General features: G+C 39.9%; 1 pseudogene across 1 annotated transcript; it reads left to right on the top strand.

Moving 5' to 3' along the window:
- Nucleotides 1–4,355: 4,355 nt before the first annotated feature.
- LOC306663472 (cysteine and glycine-rich protein 2-like) lies at nucleotides 4,356–5,620 on the top strand (annotated as a pseudogene). The gene is made up of 2 exons: nucleotides 4,356–4,403; nucleotides 5,202–5,620. The product of its transcript is annotated as a cysteine and glycine-rich protein 2-like (transcript).
- The last annotated feature ends 2,651 nt before the right edge of the window (nucleotides 5,621–8,271 follow it).

Here is an 8,271-nt window from a genome sequence, read left to right on the forward strand (position 1 = left end):
TTTGTAGATCCTGAAGGAATCATTAGTGAGAGAAAAAGAGAAAAAGAGAAGGGGAAATGGGGGTGGAGAGAGATAATGCTGCTAACTAATAGACAAGAGGGCCAGTGGCAGATTCTGTGCCCACTGTTCTCAACCAGCTCTGACCTTCAAAAGTGTTCTCTTTCATAAAAGCAGTGAGCAGTTGACCAAAAAAAAAAAAAAAAAAAACAATCCAACCTTTTCACAACTCCAGACGTGAACCAAAGTCTTGCAGCAATACTCAAAGCTCTTATTCAAGGAAAATTTAGAAATCATATTGAAATAACAAGTGTGTGATGTTTTAACTAGCTCTCCCTCCATTTCACTTTCTCCTCTCCACAATGGTCTTAAAATCCAACAACTTGCGAACAACAGCCTGACAGCCACTGCAGGGAAAGAATAGGATTGGAGTGAATTCAAATGCCCATTTCCAAGGAACTCCCATTGTCTGGTGGTCCAAAGATCTCCCTTATGTAATATGCATAACGTAAAACTTACCTCAACAGAATAGGTTTCCCACTGGGTGTGTTTTTAACAGCAATTAGAGTCAACCATTTAATATGTGACCCCCTGAAGAGGTGAATAATTGTTGGAGACAACAGTACACTAAAGAAAATGCATAAAATGAAAAGCTAATAAAAGAGGTGTCCAAAGAGTACTTGACACTCTCTGCCATTCTTGGAAATCTAAAATTCCACATGCATACTTGAGGCTGTGCCCACATCCAGACCCAGGTGGAAGACCAAGGAACCAGGAAGGTCCTAAACACCTACTTCCACCTAATTAAAGCTTGATGCAAACAGAAAGTGAAGGTGAAGACGGACTTATTCCTTGAGCATTAAGGACATGCACTAACATGCACACAGAACCACTCAGCAAAGAATGAGAGAAAAGATGTACTGGCTTTTAGGAATTGAAAGATATTTCTAATTTGACTAGTAAACTAGAAAATCAATGACTTCAATTATCATACAAGAGAAAGAATACAAAGATTTATTGAATTACTTCAAAAAGTCACCAAACAATAAAAGCCACCTGTGGGGTGGAGTAGAGAGTAAATTCAATAATTGCCACTTTGGATTATTTTAAAATGTCTAGTTTTGAAGCAAGAGCAAAGGACAGGCAGTTGGTGTAAATAGGCGAACCCAGCAGATAGGGAAGTTTTTTAACTTTTGGCCGATTTGGGTCTAGGAAAATGGAGACTGCCTCTGGGGGATTGGAATGCTAATGCCTCCATTGCCCTTCCTACCCACTCCAGACATTATCTGCAGACCCCTGACCCAGGAGGTCAAATTCCTAGGCTCTCAAACTGACACATTCACTGATTGATAAAACAGACCCCAAATTTCTGCTTGCCCAAGACATCTGATATTCTCACTAGACCACCATGGCTCATTTTCCACCATGGGTGTGTTTTTAACAATTAGAAGCAACCATTTAATATGTGAGATGGAAAGTGGGTCCACCTGATACTGCCAGTTATCAGTGATGAGTTCTGCTTCCTCAAATGATGAAGTTTGAATGTTAGAGAAGCACGCTGAGGCAAGCATACAGAACAGGTTTTATTTAAAAGTAGTAACACAGACTTCTTCCGGGAGGGAGAAGGGAGTCATGGCTGGTATTCTGATATCCCCAGAAGTGAGAGTGCCCTGATCCTTTTATAGACTCAAGTTTCCTTTGTTTTCCTGCTCTCCCCCACCCCCAACTTCTCTTTCTCCTTCCCACCAATGTGACTAGACCCAGGAGATGCAGGCAGGATGACCAAAAGGTGGGAAGCAGATGGACTTGGGAAGGTCCAAATGGATTAATCCAGGGGACATTAATTAGCAACTTTCTGTCTGCAGCCTTTTGGCAGGGGTAGTGTAGGGAGGTAATCTTGGTGATCAAAGGGCTGTGGAGACACTGACGATCCAATCTCCCAGGGAAGGTCTCCAACTTACCAGATCCACACTGGCCTCCATTTTTCTGGATTCTGTGGATTGGGATTTGATCCAATCACCTATCTATCCTAACTGATGGCTGTAATTCTGGCTTCACACTGACACTATTTCATCCCTGCATCCCTTCTTCCTCTGTGAAGCCTTGTTCCTGAATAAATAGGTAAACTGACTCATGAAGTTTGAGTCCATCCTGGTCTTTTTGTGATAATTGTAAGGAATCTGGCTTCCCCCACCACCTGCCAATCTGCGTTCCCCCACCTCTCTGGTTACAGGAATTTCCGGCCTCCCCATCACCTGTCTATGTTCTTCCCGCCTCTCACGTTACAGGAATTTCCGGCTTACGCTGCTGTAATCTTCCTGCCTCCCACGTTATATTCTAATACGTCATTGGTCCATCAGTCAGTCTAAGAATTCTCCTCCACAATTGGTTCCTCTCAGCCCGCGAAATTCCTATGTCTAAGAGAAACCTTGCGCCATGTTCTCTTTCTTTCTTCCCTTTTCCCTGAGCGGACGTGAATCATCTGCATACAATAAAAGTTCCTTGTGTGAGACCTGTGTCTGTGGAGCATTTTCTGGGAGCTAGCAACGAACCATAACTGCCCCTAACACTAATGATACCGCCGTTTACCAGCGACAAGTTCTGCTCCCTCTAATGTTGAAGTTTGAACACTAGAGAAGCACGCCAAGGCAAGCATATGAAGCAGGTTTTATTTAAAAGTAATAATACAGACTTCTCCCAGGAGGGAGAAAGGGGTCCATGGTTGATGTTCTAAAGTCCCTAGAAGTGAGTGCACCCTACAGCTTTTATAGGTTAAGGTCTCTTTTGTTCTCCAGTTCTCTCCCCCCTTATCTCTCCTTCCTGCCTATATGATTAGGCCTGGTTTTGCAAGTGAGATGTAAAAAAGTGAGGGAAAGGCCAAGGTGATTCAGCCAGGCAACCCCCCCCCCCCCCCAGGGCATTAATTAGCAATTCCTTGCTTGCAGTCCTTAATAAAGGCAGGTAAATTTGGTTATCAATGAGCTCCAGAGATCCTTAACATTCCATTCTTCCAGAGGCAGTCTCCAACTTCCAGAGGCAGATGGCTTTCATGGTTTTATTTCCAGGATCCCCTATTTCTACACTAACTGCCTGTCCTTAATTCTGGCTTCACTAACAGGTGGCATCAGTTTTGTAACAGAAAATTAGAAGGCAAGCAAGGAAAAAGAGAAGTACACTGGAGACAGGGGCGACAGTTAATAGAGATTATCCTCCAGAAGTTCACACGTAGGACTCATTACACAGAATCTTTTAAATCAGCAATTTATGTGTCTTCAAGCACCAGAGAAATCCATGTACCAAGAACAAAGAAAAGCACACCAAAAATGTCTCACCACATGGAGATCAATAAAAACAGAGATAAAAAAGCACAAAATTAAAATCTGTATTTGAAAAGAATAAAAACTTAACTGAAAAATTCAGCAGAAAAGCTCAAAAGCAAATGTGATGAAAGAGAATTTAAAAATACACAAAATTTAAGCTAGGTCCAAGAAATAAAGCAAAGGAAGAGTGAAGAAAAATGAGCAGAACCTTAGAGACCTCAGAGCAACAATTCTATAAATTCTTGGACATAATTTCTATATCCAGAATTCTATATATCAAGAATTCTATAAATTCTTGGATATAATTTGTCTTACACATTCTATAAGCTGAAAAACTACCCTTCAAAAATAAAGATCACTATATAAACAAATTGCTGATGATTTTCACCAGCAGACCTATCCTACAAGAATTATTAAAGGGAGTTGTTCAATCTGAATTGAAAGGGCATTTGCATCATCACCAATCTACATATTGAAACAAAGAGCACAGTAAAGGTAACTACACTGGTAAATGTATAAGACAGAACATGAATATAGAACATAATTTGCATCTCTCTTTTTTCCTTTTTATTTAAAATACAACTGCATAGAGAAATAATTAAAAGTCTGTGTTAATCAGCATACAGTATATAAACAATACATATGATAATGACAGCACCACATGGAAAAAGGAAATAGTAAATGTTATTTGTATATTATTGAAATTAAATTGGTATTACTCCAAACTGAACTGGGGTAAATCAAGATGATAATGGCAATTTGTAGGAGAAGGACAATGAAACATATTGTAAGCAGATATACAGAGAGATATATTCATAGCTATAGATACAAAATGAGTATCTATATCATGTACAACCACAGAAATGAAAAGCTGTACCCCATTTGTGTACAATGAATCAAAATGCAGTCTGTAAAAATTAAAAAAGAAAGAAAGAAAGAAAACAGGTTCCTGGCTGGCTGCGTGGTCCCTCCAGTCCTGTCTCGCCAGCTCTGCTTTTTGTACGGGAGCAGCCTGACTGGACCTGCCTGTCTGGGGACATGGAAACAAGTGGGGGCCTGCAGGAGTGTGTGTACCCGGCGGAAGAGGTACAGTGTGATGGGAGGAGATGCCACCATTGCAGCTTTCTGTGCATGGTTTGCAGGAAGGATTCAGACAGTACAAAAGAGGCAATTCAAGATGAATAGGTGTTGGCAAGCATGTGGGGAAAAGGACATTCATACATTGCTGGTGGAGGTGCAATTTGGTGTAGCCACTCTGGAAAGCAGTGTGCAGAATCCTCAGAAAACTTGGAGTGGACCCACCTTTTGACCCAGTTATCCCACTCCTTGGTTTATACCCAAAGGACTCAAAATTAGCATACTACAGTAACACAGCCACATCAATGTTTACAGCAGCTCAGTTCACAATAGCTAGATTGTCCAACCAACCTAGATGCCCTTCAACAGATGAATGGATAAAGAAACTCTGGTATATATACATAATGGAATACTATTCAGCGATAAAGAAGAATAATATTATGGCATTTGCAAATAAATGGATGGAATTAGAGAATGTCATGCTAAGTGAAATAAGCCAAGCCCAAAAAACCAAAGGCTGAATGTTTTTCCTGATAAGTGGAGAATGATATATAATGGGGGTGGGGGGATGGGGAGTGAGAGAAGAAAGGGGGAACTTTGGATTATGTAGAGGGAAATGAGAGGGAAGGGGGTATGAAAAATGGTGGAGTGAGACAGACATCATCACCCTATGTACATGTATGATTATACGAATGGTATGAATCTACATCGTGTACAATCATAGAAACGAAATGATGTACCCCATTTGTGTACAATGAATCAAAATGCAGTCTGTAAAAAATTAAAAGATAAAATTAAAAAAATAAGATAAGACCTACTGCAAATCCTGCTATGGAAAAAAAGTATGGGCAAAAAGGCTACGGTTCTGATCAGGGCACTGGCACACACACCATGGACCGTGGCGAGAGGCTGCACATCAAACCAGAGTGTTCAACCTCACAGGCCTACAACAAATCAAGACACTGTAAAATTTGCATAGAAATACAGAGGTTAGAGGAGTGTTCCAGATATGGGGATTCTGTATATGCAGCAAAGATGATAATCGGAGCTGGGAAGCCTGGCACTAAAACTGTTTCCAATGTGCCAAATGTGGGAAGAGCCTTGAATCAACAATGCTGACTGAGAAAGAAGGTGAAATCTGTTGCAAAGGATGCAATGCCAAGAACTCTGTCCCCAAGGGATTCATCTATGGTCAAGAAGCAGGAGCATTTATTCATGCTCAGTAAAGGTGTTAACCCAGAATGAAGCATCACACGCTCAGAATCTCTTCATAATCTAGACTGATAATCTTGCAACACTACACTTTTGTGAAATTCTACCAGCTTTGATTGCTGTATATTATCCTGTACTTAGATAGACTAGCTAACTTGTAGGAAGAGTGCACTTTATCTTTTTACTTAATTCACCAGCATTTTTAGGAATGAGTTCTCCTATGTTTTAAATAAAACTTCAGCTTAAAAAAAATAAAAGAAATAAAACAGAAAAAGAAAGTATAAATCACACTTCACACAAACTAGAATATATATCTAAAAAAAAACAGAAAAAAACACATGTTGAAGAACACATGGATAGACTGAAGAATTTGGGAATGTGAAATTGCATAACTGCTCTGGAGAACAATTTGGAAGACCATCAAAATAGCTGAAACGTAAGGGAACATGACCCAAAAAAATCCACCCTTGTTTTTTCCCAAGAGAATTGCAAATACCTATCCACATAAAATCTTGTATACAAATATCACAGTATTATTCATAATAGAGACAACCTCAGTTGTGTCCCATTTATTTTCTGATTCTGTAAACCAGTTGAGAATGCTCTGAGCAGAGAGAAATTGTAGAAAGTACTTTAAAATCATCTTTTCATAATTAATTTTACAGAAAACAAAGTACAGGCTCGGCTCTTTGGATTTTTTTAAGATTAAAATATTCAATTGGCAAATAATGATTTTATATAGTTTAGGGTATAGTTGAAGATTTGGTATCTTACACATTGCATAATGATTATGACAAATTAGCACATCTGTCAACATTCATGCTGACCATCAGCTCTCCAGAACTTGTTCATATAAAATTGAATGTTTATACCCTTTGACCAACTTCTCCCCATTTTCTACAACCTTGAACCCCGGAAAATCCTTTTATACAATTTGCTTCTCAGAGTTTGTTTAGTTTAGATGCCACATATGTGAGTAAAAATCTAGTATGTTTCTCTGCAACTGTCTTATTTTGCTTAATATTATATCCTCCAGTTTCACCCATACCTATGCAAATAGCAGAATATCTTCATTTTGGAAACTGAATTATATTCAATTACACACACATTTTCTTTATCAATTCATCAACAAACAGAGTTTTCATGTTTTGGCTCTTGTGAATAGTAATTGTAAGAGATCCCACAGAAACCACGCCAGACATGGGAAATCACATAAGGGAGTTTATTAAGCAAATAGAGTGTCTCCCTACAGGGTAAGAGAGAAAATGAGAGGAAAAGAAAGGGAAAGAGAAAGGGTGCACGCTAGAGAGAGTGTGAAAGTCAGGAGGATAGAGAAAGTGAGGAGGAGAGACAGAAGAATGAGAAAAGGCGAGATAGCTACAGTAAACAGTTGAATTCCGCCAGGGTAACAGGGGACCAATATTGGAGAAGGATACTTGCAAGCTGACTGATGAGCCAATAGCTAGCTAGGATGTTCACAGATTGACAAGTGGTTGGGAGGCAGGGAAAATGGCTGCAACAGAAAGGGTGGGGGAGCAGCTTTGTACATTACATTCCCCCGTTTCTGTTTTTATAAGAAAATCTTTTGCTCTCCACTTCTTTCCGAAGACTTCTCTCTCCTTCCTGCCTAAGTGACTGGGGCTGGTTTTGCAGGTGAGATGTAAAAAGTCCATTCTCCTTCCAGACTTCCAAAGGCAGATGGTTTTAATGGACTTCATTTCCTCGATTTGACTGATCCCCTATTTCTACACTAACTGCCTGTCCCCAATTCTGACTTCATTTACCCCTCTAATTCTAGGAACTCCTTCAGTGCTGTAGGGAAAATGGGTGGTGACCGATCTGGTGTCTTCGAGCTGGAAAGGGGCAGCATGGGGCAAGCAGTTTGGAGTTCCCTTTTTAGAAATCGGGTCAATTGAGGGGTCCATGGTAGAAGTCTGGTTGGGGAAGAGCAGGTTGTAAAGGCATCTGGGGATGACTGCTTCTATGAGAAAAGAACAAAAAGACATGAGTATTGAAATGAGATTGATACAATATAAATGTTGCAGACTCTGAAACATGCCAATGACTATCATGAAGATGACAGAAGTCAATAATTCCTCACCAGGGGCTGAAAGAACTGAGAAGTTGTTCCCATTACAAGGCCTAGCAAAGGCTGGAGAGGATAAGGCCTTTATTTGGGAACTTTAACATTGTCTAGGTTATCAGGAATGTAAACACAACATTTAGTAGAGATACTAGCAAACATGGATTAAGCCTACCTGTGTCTGTAGGCTTTAAACTGACTAAAAACTTCTGACTCTGGCAGTTTCTCTTGATAGTTATTGGGCACATATGCCTAAGAATCTCTTTTGTAGCTTTTAGTCTTTATTCTAGTGGGCTAACACAAGTGTACATCTTAAGTTACATTTAAGTATTATTTCTTTTAAATGCCCAAGAATGGCTACATTTTGGTTTTAACTGTTTTGCTAGATTTTGATTTTAACTGTTTTGCTAGGTGTTTAAGATCAAGCTGGTCAAAGTGACCTGTTCCTGTCTGTTAAAGAGTCAGCTGAGTTCCCACAGGGGTCACTCATAGAGAACTTAACAGCAGCTTCTTAGCTCCATTAGTGCCATTTGTTAGGCAGGGTCTCCTTGATGATGTGGCTTCCCTTGAAAGCACCAGGGA

Source organism: Sciurus vulgaris (genome assembly GCF_902686455.1).
Source record: "Sciurus vulgaris genome assembly, chromosome: 6".
Lineage (NCBI taxonomy): Eukaryota > Metazoa > Chordata > Mammalia > Rodentia > Sciuridae > Sciurus > Sciurus vulgaris.